Source organism: Mus caroli, unplaced genomic scaffold (genome assembly GCF_978045245.1).
Source record: "Mus caroli unplaced genomic scaffold, Mus_caroli_1 scaffold_13, whole genome shotgun sequence".
Lineage (NCBI taxonomy): Eukaryota > Metazoa > Chordata > Mammalia > Rodentia > Muridae > Mus > Mus caroli.
Genome location: NW_028227268.1, coordinates 80,708,591 through 80,731,520, shown reverse-complemented (window position 1 = coordinate 80,731,520; position 22,930 = coordinate 80,708,591). Strand labels below are relative to the sequence as shown.

At 36.9% G+C, this 22,930-nt stretch overlaps 1 protein-coding gene across 2 annotated transcripts in view; it reads left to right on the top strand.

The window, feature by feature from the left end:
- The window catches only part of Gabrb2 (gamma-aminobutyric acid type A receptor subunit beta2), a 212,615-nt gene that overhangs the window by 144,483 nt on the left and 45,202 nt on the right, over positions 1-22,930 (top strand). The gene's annotated exons all lie outside the window — the stretch shown is intronic.

Here is a 22,930-nt window from a genome sequence, read left to right as displayed (position 1 = left end):
TATCTATGAATTACTGGAACCTATGGATTTATGATACTCCTTTTTCTGGTTTTGGGAGGAACCTCTATGCTTCATACACACTAAACAACAACTCCTCAGTTTCTACTCTTCTATTTCCTGATCTTGCCATTCCAATTGACATTTGTGGGTTTATTTTAGCCACCTCATGTAAAGGAACCTCACAGCGTGCCTTGTTCACGCCACTAAATGCAATGTCCAACATGTTCATCAATGCTGTTTCATGAAGAAGATCATTCTTAGTTTTATGGATAAATAATATTCCATTGCTGAGTAAATTATATCTTCTTCATGATTTTCAACCAATGAACATTTAAATAGTTTTCACATCTTGGATCTTATTGAAAATGATGCAATGAACATAACAAGCAAAAATCTCAAGATACTGACTTTGGTTTTGTACATATAAGTATATGTATATGATGTATATGATGCATGCGATGTATATGATGTATGATGTATATGGTGTGTGTGTGTGTGTGTGTGTGTGTGTGTGTGTATGTGTATGTGTAGTGAATCATATATCTGTATAAATTTCTTTAATTTTTATTCAGGTAAACTGATGAGGTGGTTCAGGAAGAAGGCTTCCCAATCAAGCTTACTTCCCTGAGTTTTATCTTCAGAACCTATTTAGAAAAAGGAGAGAGGTGACTCCTGCAAACTGTCTGCACACCTCCACATGGGCACTGTTGTATAAATGAACACACACACACACACACACACACACACACACACACACACACACCAAATAAATAAATAAATAAATAAGCTAACATAATTTTAAAACTTAAAAAATGGAAAGTTACTTTATTGCAAGTCATATTACATGGTTGAAGACTCCTTTAGAAGAACACAAAATATTATTATCCTTCAAATTCAAATGGTATTTAAAAGAAATCAGCTTTGTGATATGTAGTAGTCAGAATAGCTACAACTATACTTTTTGTAGAAGCACTATATATGTATCTTCAAAATAGGCTATTTTAAACCAGGAAGAAACAAAATGTAGGTTGACTTTCTAAGCTTAGAACATAAGTGCCTTATTAATCAGATCCCTGACATGATACAATGTAAATGCTGAGGTAAAAATAATATCATAAATAATAATTCCTTTTCTTATTTAAGATATAGGTAGAAAAGTATAAGGAACAATAAAATGAATAAATAGGAGAACCTTGAACCAATTGACACAGGAGATGACTTGCAGAATAGAACTCCAATCGTGCAGGTATTACATCAACAATTGATAAATGGGTTCTCATGAAACTGAAAAGCTTCTCTAAAGAAAAAGACATCATCAATAGAAAAAAACATCAACCTACAAAATGTGGAAATAATTTCACCAACTCTACTTTCAATAGAGGTCTAATATCCAAATATATTTAAAAACTCAAGAAATCAGGTAACAAAATACCAAAAAATCCAATTTTTAAAATGGGATATAGATCTAAACAGAGATTTTTCAACAGAGGAATCTCAAGTGGCTGAGACACTCTTAAGGAAATGTTCAACATCCTTAACCATCAGGAAATGAAAATCAAAACTGTTTTGAGATTCCATCTTACACTTGTAAGAATTGCTAACATCAATAAGACAAGTGACCCTTTGTGCTAGCGAGGATGTGGAGGAAAGGAAACACTCCTCAATTTCTGGTGCAAACTTATACAGCAACTATGAAAATTAATATGGTGTTTATTGAGAAAATTGGGAATCGATCTACATCAACAACCAGCTATACCGAGCTTATTTATACAAAGGACATTCTGTTCTATCACAAGAACCCTTGTTCAAATATGTTTCTAGTATCTTTATTCATAATAGCCAGAAACTTAAAACAACTTAGATGGCACTGGGGCCCATTAGATGACAACAGGGTCCCATTGCTTTGGACAACATACACAAGCTCGTTGAATGTAGAGAGGTTAAGCTGGTCCTTGCATGAAGCCTCTACACATTTTTTTTCTAGTCTCTTTGGCATGGGAAGGTACTCTATAGCCTATGGAAAGGGAAACCTGGAAACAAACCCATCTGTAAAAACCTACAATATGCCCTTTCTCCAAGAAATACTAGGGTAATAGTGCCACAGACCCAAGACACTAGAGAGAGCTCATGCTTGATACTGCTTGGATAGCCAGGAATCAGAGACTGGATGGCTTAAAGACCAAGGGTTGACTGACCAAAACAAACCAACCACCACCAACAAAAACAAAACAAAAAGAAAAAGCAATGAAATGATGACTGATGATATTCTGCTATACTCAGATTGATGCCTTGTCCAGTCATCATCAGAGAGGCTTCTTCTGGCAGAATATGGGAGCTGATACAAAGATCCCACTTTCATTATGATGATAGAATAAATTGGAGGTCTCCATTAGGTTCCTCAGATTAAGATTCTCAGAGGGGATGGAGAACACCAGGAGAATATGACCAACTGAATCAGCTAAACAGGGCACATATGGGTTCACATAGTCAGAAGTGGTGGGCATGGGCCTGCTAGGGCCGGCACCATGTGCCTTGTGCTTATATCTTATGGCTGCTTTTTTGGGGCTCCTAACAATCGAAGCAGAGGGTGCGTCTGACTCTTTCTGTTTGCTCTTGGGACTCTTTCCCTCTTACTGGGTGGCCTTTTGCAGACTCTATATGGGGACTTTTCTTTTTGTTATATTGTATCTTGCTTTTGTCTTGTTTGGTTGTTGTCTTGTGGGGGCCTGCTCTTTTCTGAAAAAGAAATGGAAGCAGAATGGATCTGGGCAAGAGGGGAGGTCATGGAGAGCTGGGAGGAGTGGAAGGAGGGGAAACTGGTTGGGATGTATCATACGAGAGAAGACTCTATTTTCAATAATATGTGTAAGTATATAAAAAAAAACAAATAAATAGAATAGAGTAATAGACATATTTTAGGATTTTCCAAAATCCAATAATTATAAGAAAGTTGTCATTATAGATGTTAGAATGTCATCATTTTGAAATGTAGCATAGAAAACTTTATATCTATTCAGCTTATGTTGGTAAAACTGATTATATACCAGACAACATTGCAGACAACAAAAGGGGGAAAGACTGAAACGCTACATCATAACGTTTTCTTATTTCAGAATCAAAAGACTAGAAGAGTTTAATATAGAACACATGAGGTAAACTCTACACTTAAAAAATTAATTACCATCAAATAATACAACATTTTAAACAGAAATATAGATTGTCATGCACGAGTATGTAGATACATAAGCACAAATACACTGATGAATACTGTAGGAAGAATAAACTATAAAATAAATCATTATAATGGAATTAATTATATTCTAAGAAATGTTTAACGACTGATGTTTTATGTATTACATCGTGAAGAAAAACTATGTAGTCTTTAATCACTTAATGACACTGAGTAATATGCAAGGCAGAGAAAAATAAATTTCCAGACCGGGCATGAATAGGGCCTGTGCTGTGCTCCGTGTTAAGAGCACTTGGCTAGCGACCACCTGGCACTGGCTTCCCTCCCCAGCACTGAGAAAACCACAGTGCTTTCACTCCCTCCCCTTGGCTTGTTAAAAATTTTAACAAAACATTGAATATTTAAAATCCATTTCCTTTCGAATTGTCTTTGATTAAAATTACATTATGATGGGAACAGTACAAACCTTTGAAATTATTCAAAAAACAGCATGTCTCTGTCTTTAAGAACATAACTTTTTGTAGCATTCCCTCCAGCCTATATTTGGCACACATAAGCCTGGATCCATAAATATAGCTGATGGCTCCCAGATAAAAGAATGAAGGATTATTTTACCCCAAATTGCTTCACAAGTCCCAGAAAGAAGAAAATAACAAACAAGTTACAAAACAATCCAGAGACCTGGGATGATATCACAGTGGAGTTCTCTGTGTGTACCCTAGTCATAGGCAGGAAAAACTCAAACTTGTCATTCTTTTCTTCACTTTTAAGATGGAAAATCTATTTATTAATTATTATTTATTTACATTCCAGTTGTTGTCCCCCTCTGTCCCCACTCCCACAGTTCCTCATCCCATCCCTCTTCCTCCTTGCCTCCGAGAAGGTACTTCCCCACACCAGACTTCCCCCTTCCCTAGGACCTCAGGTCTCATGAGGATTGAGTGCATTTTTGCCTACTGACACCAAACCAGGCAGCCCTGTTATATATGTGCCATAGGCCTCAGACAAGCCTGTATGTGTTCCTGGTTGGTGCTTCAGCCTTTGGGAGCTCCCTGGGGTTCAGATTAGTTGAGATTGTTGTTCTTCCTATGGGTTCACCCTCCCCTTCAGCTTTCTCAATCCTTCCCCTAATTCAACCATAGGGGTCCCCGATTTCAGTCCAATGGTTGTGTGTAAGTATCTGCTTCTGTCTCAGTAGGATGCTGATAGGGCCTCTCAAAGGACAGCCATGCCAGGCTCCTGTCTGTAAGCACCACATAGCATCAGTAATAGAGTCAGGCCTTGGTGCTCCACCTCCCCACCTGCCATGAGATAGATCCCAAGTTGGGCTGGTCGTTGGACTGCCGTTCCTTCAGTATTTTCTACTCCATTTTTGTCCCTGCAGTTCCTTTAGTCAGGAAAAATTCTGGATCAGAAATTCTGACTATGTGTTAGTAACCTCCCTCCGCTTGAGGCCCTGTCTATTTACTGGCGGTGGGCTCTGAGTTCCAGCCATGTTATAACACAGATCTTGTAACCTGATGAAATTGTCAGCTCCCTGCTCAGGAGCAAATATCCATACATCTATCTTGCTGAACCATGGACCGTGTCAGAAGAGTTTTGCAGTCATGTCCTTAAGTATTAGAACCTTATCATCAGATTCAAAACTCCTTCTAGACTATGGATAAGGATGATCATTAAACATTAAATTTGTATATCGTTATCAATAAAATTATATTTTAGTCAGTGCTCATTTATACTAGATGAGCAGTTAGATTGTTCAAGTTCAGATACAAATAAAAAGTCCCTGCAACTGTAATTCTTTCAAGTAATTTTCATGTATAAATTGCCCTCATTTTGTATTTTTCTTATAATTATTATGTTGAAAACTACTGTCATGTTTTTCTTTAGACTTCCATGCAATAAGAAGGAAGGCTGATTGTTTATTTTAGTGTGGTATCTCTTCGGATTGTTTTATCTCTTAACTTAATCTATCTTCTGAGTGTTTTGCTGGAGGAATTTTTCTCTTAAGACTTCTTTGCAGGAATAACTCTTAATTTCTAGTACTTTTGTGATTTTATTTTGTCAAATGTACTACCTAGTGAGAACAAATTTTTTTAATCAAGACATGCGTGTCACTGGCCTATCTTGTTGCGGCAACATCCTAGTTTTGGTTTGTTTGGTTGGTTGGTTTGGTTTTTCAAGACAGGGTTTCTTTGTGTAGCCCTGGAACATCCTAGTTTAAGTACATCAGCACGGCTTGCAAAATGATGGATGCTGTACTTATTCTTCTTTTTTAACTTATTAGCTAAGCTATTTCTATGAGAACTGGTTCCCGCATACCTGATATTCAATTATCTTATTAGGAATAGATAAGACTTCATATGCTTTTCTATATCAATTTTCAAAATAAAGAGTTGATTTCCCAGTATCCTTTAATGCTGATCACAGAAGGGTATGTGTTGAGGGGGATTTCCCAGTTTCCTTCAGTGTTGCCATAGGAGGAGAAGTGTTAGGGGTGATTTCCCAGTATCCTTCAGTGTTGATCCTAGGAGGTTATGTGTTGAGGGGTGCATTTAAACATTTCCTTTATGCATGGCATATTCTCCATTTACCAATGTTAAAACCATTCTTTAATTTTGGCCCATGGCCTATTTGACGACTGACCCTTTTTGACACAAAGCTAGTAAATTTTGCTTTCCTTTAAATTTACAGCTCAGTATTCTAGTTCTTCACTTTTCCACATTGAAAATCTGCATTTTTCTAAATAGCCATGGTTGCTTTCATTGAGAACCAAGGCTGTCAACCACAGTCAACAGGGCTTATCACTTCCAAGGATTTTCAGAACATTGCTGGAGGAGATGAGGTTTTTCTTTCTTTCTTTTTTTTTAATATGAAAACATATCATGAATTGTGTACCAAGAGTTTTTTTTTCTTCTTTTATCTTTTATCAGTGACTCTTTTTCAAAATAAAACCCCAGTTACTATCTTTGGTATAAATACAAATGGGGATAAGGAAACCTTATCTAGAAAGGTTCATATCTAACTACTGTTCTGCATTGTGTTTTTACTACAGTGCAGTGTGCTAAAAACTCAAACTCTTGACATTAGCATCACCATCATCCTCATCCTCCTCACCATATTCTAATAGATATACCTATGTCCTTGTCATCCTCACACTCGAGGGGAAAGAGACCATGTCTCTTGGATTATGGCCCTACCTGTACATGGAAGAACTGAATAGAAGTTCTCTTGGGAAACATTTCAATTCAAACATATCTACAGAGTTGTTAACAACAAAGAAATTAATTGTAGATTTCCAGAAATTTATCAATGTTAAGCAGAGGTCTTAAAACGATAAGTTTTACTATCAATGTCAGATGATAATGAAGGATTATAAAGCAACATAGAGAAGTCAAAACTGCAAATATTTCCAAAATTGCGTATCTAGGTCTGATTGAGTTTTTTTTTTCTCTCTTCTCACACATATGTGTGTATGTAGTGTGCCTACATATCTGTAGCCATTAGATTAAGTATGTTTAAATGTATGTAGATGTGTTAAGATGCAATTTAGACATCCTTTCTTTCTTCCAGGGTACAAAAAAAAATGACACTCACATAATCTTGTCCTAGATTTTCATCATTAAGACATCAAAATAAAAAGTTGCCACCCACAGATATCCCAAGAGGCTAAGCTGTTTCCATGCAATTCTATATTCTGGTCTGAATGTTTGAATCAGGGAAAAGGCCCAGCTAAAGTAGCATAGGAAAAATATGGTGACAAGTCTATTTTGTTTTTCTGATCACAACTTTCTACTATGTCATTGATTTTGCTGGACAACCATGTTATACATACTTCGTCCATTAATTCTCTGTCCCTTAAATCTACTTCTTTATTCTTCTCTTCCTACGCTCTCAACACCTCCTGTGATGCTCTCCTAGCTAATGACCTTGCTTTCTATCCAACTAAGGAAAAAGAGTCATCATGAGAGGACTTAGAAACCTCCCACCCTTCACCTACCCAGCCACCAGCTTCCTCACCCACATGCCACCTTCTCCCTGCTGTTGCAATACTTCCTGTATATAGAACTTCTTCTTCTTGCCCACTCAAGGGAATGTCTCCAGCCATTTACCTTCTTTCCTGTATCAGTGTTTATTGCTCCTCTGACAGGGTTTCAAGAGATAAAACTATTTCTTTTTACTTATAAAGAAACTTCTTCCTTTAGTTAATGAATATTCTTGGCTACAATGCTGGCTTTCCCTTTTGCAGCAAACTCCAATTCAGATGTTTCTTCTACATTGTATTCTATATCTTTTCCAGTATATCTTTCCCCTTGACCATGACTCAAGCTGAGATTACTGTGGCTGTGAATGACCTCAAAAGAACACTTCAGTTCCCTTAAATGATATGTTTGAGGCAAATTGTTTAACACCGTTGACGTTGTTTTCCCCTCATTACCCTTTCTTGCTCTGATGAAATTGGTGGTACACTCTCTAATTTTGTCTCCTATCATATGTACTTTATTCTATTCTTCTTCATGCTCCTCTTGCTTCTATCTTACATTCTTAAATATCACAGCTAAGGATGTGAATACATACACTGACCACTCAACTTTTAGTTAGTACTTAGATTTGGCCTTGTTTATATTCATGTATTATCTCATTAGGTTGCACAACATTCAATATCACCAGTGTGCTGATTATATTTAACTGCTTGTCTCTATTCCAAACATTTTCCATGTACCTAAGTTTATGTAAAGAGTTCTGCATAAATCTGTAAGACACAAAGCCTTCCCAGTCTCAATGCCCATTCATCCATGCATTTGTTTAGGGCGGAAGCCCTTTGGTGCCATAATGCCCAGACTCTGTCTCATTTGCCAGCATTTGTTTGGTTTATCTATATTTTCAGTTCTCAGTTTCTTAAATCTCACGGATTAGGCTTGTTTCTAAGTTTTGACTCTTTTATGAATACATGTTTTTTTTTCTGGATTTCATTTTCAGATAGTTTATTGTTCACATGAAAAAAATTAACTATTTCTTAAAACTCACACTTGGTATCTTGCATAGTTTATAAATTTATTAGTTTTGAGTGTTTGTGTGCGTGCATTTGTGTATATGTATGCATTTATGTATATATGTGTGTCCATGCATTTGTTCATCTGTGTGCATGCAAGTATTTGTGTGTGTCTGTGCATCTGTGTATTGCTACAGACAAGCCTCTATTGGGTCTCAGATCTGTAGGGAACGGGTTTCTGGTTGCAGGTAAGCAAGGGTCGGTGAGAATGGGGTGACAAACAGACAGGACAAGAGGAAGTGTGCTGAATCTGAATGTAATTTGTCAAATTGAGCATCATACTTTTTATACAGAAGAAAATAGAGAAGTTAGGTGACACATCAGCAAGGCACAATGAGGTTACCAAATGCTTAATGACTCTTACATAAAACAGAGGAATGCAAACACAAAGATTGGCAGGAACTGAGCAATAAAACAACTGAGACAAAGTTGGCTCTATCTAAGGTAGCTATATTCTTAGAAGCCAAGTGTGGGGTCTTTACACTCCCAGGGCAAGGGCTTTCAAGCCCAAGTCATGGTTTTAATTAGGAAGTTCCTCTCTAGCTAACCTTCTCATGAATAATGCAATACTCTAGTTCCTCCTTAAACCACAGCCTGATCTACTTCTAAACCATTGTAAATTCCTGTATATGGGAGTGACTCGGCTTTTATTCTAAGTGTGGGGGGACTTTCTACTAATAAGTAATGTAGTCTGCCATACATAACTATAATAAGAATTCTAAACTTACTTTGCTAAGCTTGCCCTGAGATTTCTAACTCTGTGTAGTAGATAGTAATGCCTGATTTCTCTCACTATCTCTCTTACAATACTAGAGGCAATTCTGAATGTCACTGAATAGGCAACATTCTTACTGAATTCCAAGCCCAGAGTCCGCTCAAGGACTACCTAGGGCATTGGTGAAGGCCAGGAAGCAAAGTTCAATTTTGCTTAGGTATTTGGCCAGTCATTGCTTGGAGGCACCTATAATTAAACAATACTGAAAGAAAGCACACAGATCCATTCACAAGGACAAGTTTGGAGCATACATGCTATGGGATTCCACAGTTCCAGGAGACCAAGTTTCCATGAGCTTTTCGCCTCCGGACTACATCCAGGCTTTTGGCCTGGCATATGTGTCACTACTGGAGTGGATGTATCAGTGTATGTCTATGTGTGTGTGTATGGTTTTTTTGTTGTTGTTGTTAATGTGTGAGTGAATGGATTTATATGTGTGAGTGTGTGCGCACGCATGTGCATATTTGTATGTGTCTGCAAACAGATATTATTTAAACTCTTCTTTCCCAGTTAATTAATTTCTGCTTCCTGCCCAATTGCTTGGTGATTCTTCAAGGACTATGTTGAATGAAAACAGCTAGAGTAAGCATCAGTCTCTTGGTATTTGAGTGAAAAAGGTATTTTTTGACTTTTTAGGCTTTTTATCATTGACTATAATGTCAAGTGTGGTATTTTTTTTTGTTTTTGTTTTTGTTTTTGTTTTTGTTTTGTTTTGTTTTGGTAAATTTATTGTGTTAAAGTACACTATTCTCTGTTCACCTTGATTTTTAGTGTTTATTTCATAAATGAATTGTTAATTAATTTCTGACTCACAGATTTCCCTTAAGCCTAAAGGCTTTTGGGGATATGGGGGCATCCTCTTGTAGACAGGGAAGGAGAAATGGGATGAAGAGCAGTAGGAGGGCAGACTGGGAGGGGGATAACAACTGAGCTATATAAAAAAGATTAAATAATAATAATAATAATAGAGCAGACATTTCTTATTTCAGAGTGTGTTATGTTCAGAAAAAAAGAAGGTCTTTATTAGGTTCCTTAAGTTCAGGGTCTGTTTAGGTGATAGTCAAGGGGCTGAAAGGTTGGTGAGGACAAGAGTGTGATTCCAGACACACTCACAGGATTGTAGCAGGCCTCAGCTGCTTGAAGATGTTGAACCAGGAGCCCCAGCCCTCTGATTATTAGTCTGCAGGCTTTTCCTCACACTTAAGACTATTATCATAGGAAAGCAATGCATCTAAGTGCTGTTAAAGAATGTAAGCATCCTAACATGAAGTTCAATCGTTTTAAAATTCACAATCACATATACAGATGATACCGGGTTGAAAACCAGATATGGGTGAACAGCCACATACAAGTGCATTCATTTCCTTTCTCAGATATGCATGCCCCCACTTGGCCAAGAGGGAAAAATGAGACAAATTAAATTTTGTGAACTATAAATATATATTATTTCTTAGTTAGCTAAGGAGCAAAAATGACCTCAAAATTCCTGACTTTTCAAACATAAATGATTTGTATTCTTTTGGCACCAGACAACAAAAGTAGTTGTGAGTAGTTTTTAACAATTTAAAATAAAATGCATTGGAGATATGGTTTGTGGGTTAAGAGTACTTATTAAACCTGTAGAAAACTCTGCTTTGGTTCCCAGCACCCAGACTATAGTTCACAACCATCCATAGATTCAGTGTTGAATGATCTAACACTTGCTTCTGACTTGCATGGTGCACATAAATGCATACAAACAAAACCACACATAAACATTAAAAAAAAAACCTAAATAGATCTAAGAGAAAAATGGATTCTTCATAGTTTTGACTAAATCATTAAATTTCATATTGCTAATTCCCAAAGGGAGTGATGTCTAACATGTAGTCTACAATGCTCAGATTTCCCTGCATACATCTAGAGAACTTTTTAGAATGTCCTCAGGACTAAATATACTTTCATAATAATATCAAGAATTATTTGCCTCATTGCCTGCATTCTTGCCCTGTAAAGACACAGTTTCTAGAGGCATTAAGCAGTGGGTTACTGCATTGACAATACAAAAGAATACTTAGGGATCCAGCGAAAGTCTGTTGACATGGAAGAGATGATCAAAAATTCAAAATAACATTTTCCATATAGTTTGTGTTTAAAATATATAATTTGTCTTTATAGAAATGTTATATAAGACTCCTATTGTTGGTTTCAACCAGTTAATGACTAATAATAATAAATGTTTTTAAATATACATTTTAATTTGTAGCATGGTAAATATCTATAACAATAAGCTACACAAATAGCTACTTGGGTCTTCAGTGGTTTTGCAGACCAAAGCCGTTTAGAAAGCAAAACTTGAGAACTGCTGTTTGAGGAAAAGAATGCTTTATTTTCCGATGTAGAACATGAGCTCCAAACACCATATATTCTGCTCTCACAGTGCTATGGCTTCTTTGTAGCAGAATTGTGACAGTAATGTAGGTAGGTGTTTTGGTTGGTGTTATATGGTCGAGCCTATACGATTCATAAAAGCAGTTGGAGATTCTCTGAAACATTGCTTAGATATGACTCTGAATGCCATTCTAGATGGGAATGTATATACACACCCTACATCAGCAAGCAGGAAAGAAAGATTGTTTTCAGCCTTAAATTGGATTAATTGTTCTCTCTTAGTTTCTGCTCCTTAAAAGTTAGCCTAAAACGCAATGGATTAAAACAAAAAGCAATCACTGTTACTTAAAAGGCTACAAATTAGCTGGGAGGTTCGGTCCAGCTAAGCCAAGTTTGGCTCATTTTAGCTGTGGCCATGCATACATTTATTGTCCTCTGGCAGGAAGGCTGAGGATTTGCTGTCTGACTGCCACGATAAAGGGAAGTGTTCCTCATGCCCCATATTATCTAGCAGGCTGTCCAAGACCTGTTTCCATGGTGGCAGCAGGAAACTTAAAGAATAATCATAGCTACAAAGTTTCCTGAGACAGAAGCTGAAGCTGTGTCAGCAACATTAACATGCTGATTAAAGGAAGCATTGAAGACAGCTCAGATTTGGGGTACAGTGAAACAATCTACCTCTTAATGGCAGAAGTTACAAATTCACATTACATAAAAGAGTGAATACAATGAAAATGGTTAAATACAAATGTCCTCGGCTGACCCTATATTCCAGCAAAAATATACCAAACTATGCTCTAAAATGAAAAAAAGCGGAGCCCAGTGTAGTATCTCTACAATGTTACATAATTCATCAGACATATGGCTTTGTGTCATAATGTAGGGTGGCAATTATATTGACCAAGTGGTTGGATTCTTTACCAATATTAAAGAGGATTAAGTTTGATTCTCATTTCTGATACTAGGGAAAGTAAGCTGACCTCTTTAAACTGTGGGATCTTTATCTATAAAGTAAGGGAAATAGCTATATGTCAGAGGGTTTATTAAAGCCAGGGTAAGGTGATGCTTAGGACGCACTGGGCTTCTTGCAGAAAGTGTTTTAATCACATAAGCCAGTGACTGTTGTATAAAGCCCCTTCTCTATCTCTGTTTAGTGAATTCTTCCCAGCTCTCTCAGACAAAACAGCAGTGCCATATTTAACTGTGCGCATCTGTCGACATGAGTGGCATGTAAGCCATCATTCTCTAAGTCCTCCCTCTTGTGTACATAAACCCTCTCACAGAACATAAATCCAGTCAGTCTCAATAACTGTGTATTAAATATCTGATGTTTGCCAGCTTTCATTCCATTTTGAGAATGTAAGCAGTGTATGTTCTGTTTAAATAAGATCTCAGAGCTGAGAGATGGAAATACAGTCTGTGCCAGATAACTTATATTAAACATATTGAATGCTCTTACATATTATACAAGAACCAATATTATAAAAAGAGTATTACTGGTCAGGCTCTATCCTAACAGTCCATGGCATAGATAAACAGCTTTTCTAGATCTGATATCCCTCAGTCTGAATTGTCTGCTGCCACCATTTTTATTAGAAATCCTCAGCTCACCTTGTATCCCAGCAAGGATACATAAAAGTGTGGGTTAAGATGGAAAGATCTATACTGGTCTTTGACGCAGGCAGCCGGGCCTTTACTTCCTTTGTCACCTCTTATTAGGAAGCAGATGGGTTGGTGTCACAGTTGATGGCACTTTATTGCACAGCTGTGTGCATCTCTTTGCCCATTCAATTGGCCTTGTTAATTTAAACGTCTTCCATTAGCACTCTTGAGTTAGCACACTCGTCTGTGTGACTATTTCCACCTATCACAAAGGAGCATTATTGTATTTGAGCTGCAGGTATTGGATCCCTCTGGAGACTAGTGTGGCAGATTGGTTCCCAAAATCTATCAACCCAGAGAAAATCATTACTAGAGTTCTGAGCCCTTTCAAAGAGTACATGCTAGTTCACTCTAGGAATGACAACACCTATTAAAAACCCAGAGCATCTGGAAATGTGACTAAACTCGACTACAATTTGGTAAACTACTTCTTTAGACCATGACCAGCAGTCTCAGCATCCTTTTAATGACTTTGAGCTAGAAGGATGGAACTTGCAAGTCTCAAGCCATCACTGATGCTCGGGCTTGGAAGTTTTCCTTTCTGCCCTCAGAGAGATTTGACAAGTCACAAGTGGATAAGGTAGCACCACACTGACAATTCAGTTCACCCAGGTAGGACAAGTTCTGGCTTGAGTTAAGATGTGCACAAAAGAAGAGAATTAAGAGCCAGGAATGCTTCTTGACATTCTGGTCATTGAGACCAGCACAGCCACAAAATCTTCTAATTCAGACTTAACACAGTTCTGAGAAGTATGTTGGCAGACAATCAAGTAGCATGCTCTGAAAGAAAGCTGCAGGGATGGAAAGAGATACAGTAAAAGAAATTGAAAGTGTGGGTGAAAGAGGGACATTGACATAGACCATTTCAAAGCCCTGACACAGGCTGGAGAGATGGCTCAGTGGTTAAGAGCACAGATTGCTCTTCCAGAGGTCCTGAGTCCAATTCCCAGCAACCACATGTTGACTCACAACCATCTATAATGAGATCCAATGCCATCTTCTGGTGCATCTGAAGACAATGACAATATACTCAAATAAAGAAATAAATAGTGCTAACATTAGGACAGCAGAAGTGAAGGATCAAATACTTCAAATAATTGAGATAACTCCAATCAAGAGTTTCTCATAATTCACAAAGGGTGTAAGTCAATGATGAGGAATTTGAAAGGGAGAGAATACTAATAAAAGATGGTGTGTAGAATGTGTAAGGATCCATGATTCACCAAAGAATAATATCCCAGACTCAAATAGTATGTAAAGTCAAGTAGTGTTTTATTCTGCAGAAGTACAGCATGCTGAGGTCTCCCATTACCAAGATAGAGACACAACCAAGTAAGCTTGCAGGCCTGATTAAAAGCACATTAGGGGATTCTGTGGTAGGTGACCTTTATCTTACTCCATCTCTAGGGACATTCTACTACTGGGGGATGTGGGCTGGAAACTGATGCTGAAGAAGTCTGGAAACTGCTGCTGACCCATCATCCTTGCCTCAGGCCAAGTGGCTGGGCAGCTTCTAATGGCAGGGCTGTTTCTGATGAGTTGCCTGAAGCCTGGGGATGTTATCTCTAGTCACTGACTTACCTGGGCTTGCTTGGACTTGCTCAATTCTTAGGCCTTGTGTCTTAAACTGCCCATTTGAAGCTTGTCATGGAGTCAACCAAGCCTTCTCAATGCCAAATTTCAATGTGACTGATGGGTTTTCATTCAGTTTTGAACCACTTAGACAGATAATTCAAGTATTTTGTCTGTTTTCCTTTCCATATGGTTGGTAAAGGATCATTAACTTGTTTTCATTCAATTTTATTTACTATTCTTTTACATTTTATTTTCAGCCATTCTGTCTGTGTTATCTTTGAAATTGATGGTCATCGCATAGCCCACTGTAACCTCCAACATGTAATCCTCCTGTTTTATACTGTGCTGATATTACAGAACTGTGTCACTAGGCCTGGCTCTCAACCTCTTCTGTGTGCCATAAACTGGAGGAAGGGGAAACATTTGAAACGTTGCTGATTGTTCTGCTGTGAAATATAGATAAAGCTGCTTTTCATTAGTGAGAGGATGGAGTGTTCCTGAGCTTATGACACCAAGCATTGAAATAAAATTGGAAGACTTACAAACTTGTGCTAGAATTGTGAATCCAGACGCCTTTTCTTCTTTCTGTAGTATTACTTATTGATAAGTTGTAGACAGTTAAATGAAACCAGGTCTCCAGTCAGTATACCACAATTGTTTTCTAGTATCTGTCATAAGAGGAAAACGGTACTTTTTTAGTTTTGGATCCAATAAAACTTTTGTTTATAAGAGATTAATTTCCTCAGTCCATCCTGTTAGAGCTAAGGCATCCCTTACCTGACTATCATGGCAGAGAGAAATTTCACCTTGCAAAATCCTTTAATCTCTTACCAGATTAAGGATGTTCTGTCAACAAACAGCATCCGCTCCCCCCAGGGCTTTGATAGAAATGTACAATCTCAGGGTTCATATCGAAATCAAGTCTTCATTTTCAAAAGATTTCTGTGTGATTTCTGTACACATGGAGTTTGAGAGGCAGTGGCCTATTTTTTAAGCCAAAACTTTTCTGAATCCTCTGTGTTATTTGAAGACTGAGAGTTTATGAATTTGGACAAGTAATGTGTTTATATCTGAACCATTACATTAATGACTTTTCTCTCCAAACACAATAAAAAGTTTTAAGAAATGCAATATAGTTATACTTCCATAAATTATCACAAAATCACTCTGTACGTATATAGAGATTAAAAATGATTGTTTTACTAGGGGCAATGTTTAAATTCAATCACTTGACATTTTACTTGAATGTGATAGATTTTATAGTCTTGTGTTTCACAATAGTTAAATTTTATGAGTGATAACACACACATACATACACAATATTTGGTGCAGAAATGAATGTTGGGCACACACATATGCACACACACACACACACACACAGAAACACACATGCAATCTTTGATGCAGAAATGAATGTTGGGTTATGGCCTATGATAAACTTCCTAAGCAAGCACTACATAGTCAAGCCTGACCTTCCCTCAGCCAATTATTTTGAACTGTTTGAAGTCTAGAAATGGTTTTATAGCAGAACACTCGTGTTTAGCTCTTCATCTAAAGAGCCGTGGAAAGAATGTGATAGACTCAGAGAAATCACTGAGTATCTCAGCAGTACCTATTGTTAAATTTAAAAAGCCACGGCTGCCTCTTAAAATTTTCTCATGACTTTGGCATTGATACTACACATGCTTGTACATTTTCACAACATTTAGGTCCATCTATATGATGAATTCCATTCCAATTGTAAGCTTCTCATTATGTTCACTTAATTTAGAAACTAGAACTCTGATTAAGACCATCCCCCCCCAACACACACACACACACACACACACACACACAAGACCATTTAGCATGCTAAATCCCTGCCTGCTTTGCTCCACAAAAGGCAGTTCCATCTCTTTTATTAAAATTATTTACTTGGAAATTTATTTGTGATAAAATAATGTTTAATCTGCCAAAAATGGATTACTTCATAAGTCTTCTCATGTGCTTCTCTGGAGTGCTTGGTAGGCATTGTTAAGAAGACCATTATGAGTGAATAATGTGTGAACTATTCTCACCCAGCATTTAATGGAATGACTGCATCTGGATAGGCATTTTGTTTGTTTGTTTGTTTGTCTCCTCTATGATAAGGATAAGTAGAATTAGATGGATTATTTAATCCATGGTTTCCTTTCCTTTACTGTGTTAAAGGTCCTGTGCCTACAGACAGTGGCCCAAATGTGCTACTATTCTCCAATGCATTGATGATGGAAACCTTTTCCATAGAATTCTTTATAAGAGGAATGTTTTTTAGAATAAAAATAAAGATTTGCTAACAGCTCCTCAGAGACTCGTAGTGATCACATGAAAAACTGAATACTAGGAAGGAATCACATGCTACATTTTTGGAAACGAAGGGTTTGATTCAGGAAGCTTTCAAAGTGCTATTTTATAATCCTGAAAGGCAGCAGGGAGTTTGACTTCAAATGGTCCTTATTATGATTCTCTAACAAATGAACTTATATCAAACTCATGTCTACTGTGAATTGCCCAATAATATTGACCTATGATTCTCTTTCATTGCCAACTCGTGGAAACAGGATATTATAAATAGATTAAAACAACTGCTGAAAGTGCTGATTGGGATGATAGGTAGACAAGGAAGTGTAGATATAGATAATCCTTCAGAAGGTTTATCAACTCCACTGAGAAACAAAGCTTCAATAAGTTATGAGAGGACAAAGGCACCGTAATTGCCCTCTATCAAAAGTAAATCATGGCTCCTTGCCTTGACCAGAAGGGTAGAATCAGCTCTTGTTTTGCAGGTGAGCTATCCCTGAAAGCATGAGAGCCATACATCTATTTCTGCTACTCCCCTGCTACAGCACTCTGGAGAGTCAGCCCTGAATCTAGCCTAGGCACCATAGTAGAGTAGACACTGATGACATAGGCAACAGAAGAGCCAGCCCCAAGGGCATTTGAGTTGGATATCTAGCTCTGCCCTTTGATAGTTGTGGTATTGAATAGGCCAGCAAAGGGAAGGCAGGAGAGGCCACTCCTGTAGTGAGTATACAAGATAGCTGGCTGTCTGACCATTTTAGATACATCTCAAGCCCAGTTCCAGGGCTTCGAACTGGTCTAACCCAACACCTATCCTATTCATGAGTGTGGGAAGGGGCCAGTCCTACAAATCTAAAACTACAGGATCTCCATGGCACAGGGCCACAACAGAATATCTGCAAGAAGTCTCAGTGCAGCTCCAGTATTGATTGTGTAACAGAAGCCAGACCGAGGATACATTTCAATGAACATTTGAGAGCAAAGAAGTATAGACAAAAGGATGTCCTGTGGGACACTCTGTGGCACACTACAGCTTCCACAGATTTTTTTTTTCTCTTTTGGAGAGGGAGGTTGCAAGGATAGAGATACAGTATGAAGGGACAAAACTGGGTATGAGTGGTATTGAGATGCATGATATGAAATTTACAAAGAATCAATAAAACGATAAAAAGTTTAAAATGGTGGCATCAGCAACTTTTCTCTTATTAGTGTTCTCATTAATCTCCATGGCTTAATTTCTTGGAAAATGTGCATGTTTTTGCAAAGTGAAGTTATAAAATTTAACATTCATTTAATACGTAACAAACAGATTTGTAGACTGACAGTAAAGAGAGAAAAACACTTTAAAATGCCAAGTTGTGGTGTAAAAATAATGGCACACTTGTGAGAATAAGCTTAGTTATTGCGTATCTCTGTTTAAAAGTGGCATTTCCATTCCTTAGATCTTTAGTAATACATTTATTTACTGATATTTGAAAGCAAACGTGTCTCCAAATCATAACTCCTATACACTGATTTATAAATATACATATCTGTACCTCCTAATCAAAAGTGATGTCATAAAGCAGCTGCCTATCAGCTTCATTCTTCCAGGTACATTGTAATGAATCTGTGCTTTGTGTATGCATAGCCCACCTGAGGTTAGTATGTAGGTTGTGCTTTTGATGATACAACCAAAAATAATGTGGTGGCTCAGATTTAGGGATTCCATGACTAAAATATAACAGGTAAGTTTGATTTCTGAGCCATGAATGCAGCCCTTCCGTCCAGGGACACCTTCTGATGTGTTATAAAAGGAATCTAATTATTTTCATTATGGATGTTATGAAAGTCAAGTCATGCACATTTGCATATATTTTCTTAGTTTTTAATCACTCAGAGACTGCTAAGCATTTCTCTAGAGAAAATTCAAAGTACAGAGAAAACTAGGTCTGTTTTAAACCAATGCTACATGGTGTATCAGACTGTCTTTTTATCTTGCCTGCCCTAGCTCAGTGAAATATGATTGGTCTTTCATCTTCAGAAACTGGTGTGGGGGAGGTGAGAATGCATTTGTTTTTCTCTTGGAATATTTTAGCCTGCTCTAACCAAAATGATGTCACGACACTTTGGCTTTTGAAGACTGGCAGTAGCCAAGAAATATGATTAATGTGCTATATCATCGTGTTAGAATCCAAAATCATAGGCATCAAAGTGACCTTTAAGTACTTGACTCCTAGTTTCCAAGCCTTTAGAAAGGTTCTACAAATGCAGTTAAATCAGTCATTTTCCTAATCATTCAGCCAGCCCCTGTGCCTGCTCATGGAAGCATAAAAAGATGGCACGCAGCAAAATGCTATTCAGTTGTAATATTTCATAGTTTTAAATTATCAAAAAAGTAATAGTATTCCCCCTGTACAGTTATATAAAGTAGGAGTGGAGAGTCCAAATTTTTTTAAGGGTCTAGTACCTAGATGGTGAGCCTCACTCCACTAGAGTACCCTACCTCCAGAAATATATTGATAGCACAGTTGGAGTTGATGGGTCATGAATTCTAAAATAAAACAAGAAAACAGAAAGTTCCAGAGGTGGGTATGAGAGGAGATAAGGGGAGGAACTGAGGTAAATGTAATCAAAATATGTTGTGTGAAATTTGAAAATAATTAAAATTTAAATAGTAGAAACTCAAAAATGCATGCTTTTTCACCTTAATGCACCTCTAAACATCAGTATTATTTTTATTATCTTGATTCATGTATGAGAAAATAAAAAATAAATAATGGTAACATAATTTTGCAAGACATGGGGGAAAATATGTGACTAAGAATGACTGGGTAACTAACCCTTAAATTGTTTTTATAACATTTGAAAATCCATTTGGAAAATATTTTCTTAGTGCATAATAGAGGTATAGCCAAGGTTTATGTGTGTGGGTGTGGGTGTATTCATAGTGTATAAATACATAAATAAATCATCATTATAAATATCTGTCCACTCAAATCAACATGTGCACTAAATCAAAATGTTATTAATACAATGATTGTACTGAGTGCCTCTCCTCTAGCAAGTATTTCTTAGCAGACACTGTCACACACATAGATGTAGTTCTTAGTCATGGTTCCACTAGAGGAACAAATGACAAGCAAATCCTATGCTGTCTTGTTGAAGTGCATCCCATTTTTCTTATGAATTCCTCTGTCTATGGATGTGTAGGATTCACAGTGATGAATGCAAGGATGGTCAGTAGTGAAGGAGTGAGGAGGAGAAGAGGCTGGGATAGCCTTCATTAGTTCAGCCCTTATCCTCTGTATGGGAAACATTTCATGACTACTGTCTCTTCTTCTGGTTTTGAAATTGCTTGCCCTTTCTTTACATTCAAAAAATGGGCACTTTGCCTCCTTTTAGCATATTGTTTGTCTTATGTTCCCTAGCAACATTGTGCAGTGGGAGAAGTCTACTTTTGGAGCAAAATGGCAACAGTTCCTTATTCAGTCACATGCCAGATAGGTGACTTTAAACACATTATGTCAATTCCCCTTGTCTTAGCTTTCTCTGCCATCAAGTTAGCATAAAAAATAATTTATACACAATATGGGCAGTCAATCTTAAAATAATGTTTATAAATACTCCTCTTCTATAAAATAATTATTGTAAATATTGATATGAGTATATATACATATACATATATATATTACTTTTATTTTAGGGGTTTTAGTGAATTAGAAGACTATATTTAATTTGTAGTTGATAGCATCCTTTTCCTTATGTGCTAGACAAGGCTTCCACATGCTACCCAAAATATAGTTATCCATGATGCTTACTTAAAGGCAAAATCAAGTCCCTAGGCCAAATCATCAGCTCCATAAGCTTCCTATGCTCTTGGGACAATAAACCCAGATTTATTGTTCTTGAGACTTTACCTCTCAGTAAAATTCACTATCTGCCTACCAAAACGTGATGATATCTGTAAGTGATAATTACTATTTTCTAAACTCTTTCTGTGGGGACTGATTGTGCCTTCTTATTTCACAAATACCCCCTTTCCTGCTTATATATGACAAATCCAATTTTAGGAGACATTTCTAAGTACCTGGCTTGATTGGTTCTAAAGACCACTGTCCTTTCTTTGTAAATTGCTTTTAATAAAGACACTATCTCATAACTATCTCATAACTGAGCAATGTGTATAAAGAACAGACAATATATTGCATTTGAGATACCAGTCTGGACCATGAGTTCCCAATATCAGTAAATGTATAACCTTCAAATAAATGGGGTACAAATACTCCACAGAGAATTTGTTTATTATGCCATTAACTGATCGCTTAGAATGTGATAAAATCTTCAAATTTATTTTTAAATCAAAGTTTTATATCAAAACAGACATTCCATTTTGAAAGATCTCTAGATTAGCTCGAACCAATAAAAATGCAATCAATTAAAAGTCGACAATTCTGTTTCAATAGACAAATGGTGTTTGAAAGTGTACCAAAACATTCTAAAAGTTCACCAAAATCCTACACTCTGGAACCAGTCATACTGATGCTCAATGAGATTTAAAACCCTGTATTTGTGCACTGAATAAAAAGAAATATGCTAGTAAGAATGGATGGAACTTCAAATGCCCTTAAGTTTGCCATCATCAGAACTGAACTGTAGGCTGTGCAGAAAACAGAGATGTCTCAGTGGATAAAATGCTTTCAGTGCAAGTATGGGGCTTCAGTTCAAATCCTCAGATCCTATGTAAAGCTAAATACAGTGGCTGTGGCTGGAATCTCAGCACTCCTATGGTGAGTGAGAAATCAAACACAAGAGACTTCCCAAGTGCTCATAAGACAGCTAATTTGGCATGTGCAGGAGCAAAACAAGAAAACTGTCTCAGACAAGGTGGAAGGAGAGTACCTTTCCCTTGTGTAGTAACTATAAAGTAGGTTAAAAAAAAAAACAAATACCTGTTTGCCCTTCTGCCTTCACATGTGTAATATATGTGCATGTCTTTGCTCACATAGAACCATGTACATATAAACATGCACACATTGAATGTTTTAAGTGGTAGCTTTTTAGTTTATTTGCCTTTGATTTTTACAGATTTAACCCCTACACAGAGGTGGTTTATTGATCATGATCTCTGTGAAGCTAAGTGTTAAACGACAGGTATTCTGGTTTTCTGTGTCACATTATTTACTAGCAAGCCAAAGTCAAGGATCCTAAACACTCTTTCATTTGTTTTTCTGAGTTTAAAATTAAGGGGCCAATTCCCAGACTTATAATATTCAGCTATGATGGTCCAATAGATTTTTGAAGACATGAGGGTGACATCTCTTCACATGCCATATATAAAGATATAATGCATCCATTTTGCTTGAGGGATATGTTTGTGGCTAGTCTAGATGAGCCTATCAATTATTAAAATATATTAGATTCTGTTGCATATATCTCTCTGAAAGTTCTTTTTATAGTCTAATATATGCACTTGTTACTCTTACAGATGGCTACACAACTTTCTGTGCTTGTTATTACAATATATTTTTATTATATAAAATCCTTTCACCTGAGAATATCCAATGAGCATGATATGAATGCCATACACAATAGTTCATTAAAGGGAAGCATGCTTTCTGAATGTACTGGGCATTTGTAGTATCCATTCCTATCTACTAGAGACTGTTAAAACCAAAACCAATTGAATTTGAAGTGTTCAAAAACTTCAATGAGAAAAATGAGATTTTTTTTGGAGATGTGGTTTATGAAAAAGTAATTACTCATTTCTTCATGATTACTTCTTTTCTGACGTGAAATGAAATATTTTATAAGTCAAATCATCTATATTAGAGGGGGATGACTTGAGGGCATTTAGCACTAAATTAATCACTTAAGTTTTTTTTTTCTTCTTTTATTTCTTAGGCACAATGTAGAATTGTATGATCTGTGATCATGTTTCATATACAGGGGAAGATTCACAAGCAGATTGATGTACATTTGAACTCCTATGTGCAGCACGTCCTAC